This window comes from Heterodontus francisci, unplaced genomic scaffold (assembly GCF_036365525.1).
Source record: "Heterodontus francisci isolate sHetFra1 unplaced genomic scaffold, sHetFra1.hap1 HAP1_SCAFFOLD_236, whole genome shotgun sequence".
Classification (NCBI taxonomy): Eukaryota; Metazoa; Chordata; class Chondrichthyes; order Heterodontiformes; family Heterodontidae; genus Heterodontus; species Heterodontus francisci.
Window position 1 is genome coordinate 1,387,932 of NW_027141158.1, and position 542 is coordinate 1,388,473.

The window sequence follows — 542 nt, forward strand, 5'->3', positions numbered from 1 at the left end:
GAGATGGGCCTGGGTCCGAGACCTTCTGTCGAACCGGAAGAATAACTAGAAAGGTAGTGAAGAGACATTTCTTCACACTAAGGCTTGTTTAGATCTGGAAAGCACGACCCGAAAGAGTGATGAAATCAGATTCCAGAGGAATTTATAAAGACAATTAAACAAGTGCTTGCAATGGAATAATTTCCAGGTTACGTGAAAAAGCTACATCTGTGACAATAAATTAGACAGCTCTTTCAAAGGGACGACTCTGACTAAAGTAGCCGAATGGCCTTTCCTGTGCATCTATGAATCTATGATCTGGACGCCAGATCAGTGATTCATTTACTTTTCAAACTGTCACACGTCATTATCCTCGCAGGATAGGCTGGTAGTTGGAACCTGGGTTCATTTTATCCATTTATGGTCACATTTCGTCTCATTGGTGTATTTTACCAGCTTGTAATTCACGGTTCACACAAGTCAAAATCTATTGGTTATTTGGAAGAAAACATTTTTTCTGCAGAAACTTCTGTCAAAGAATTAATTTCCACAACAGCCAGAGT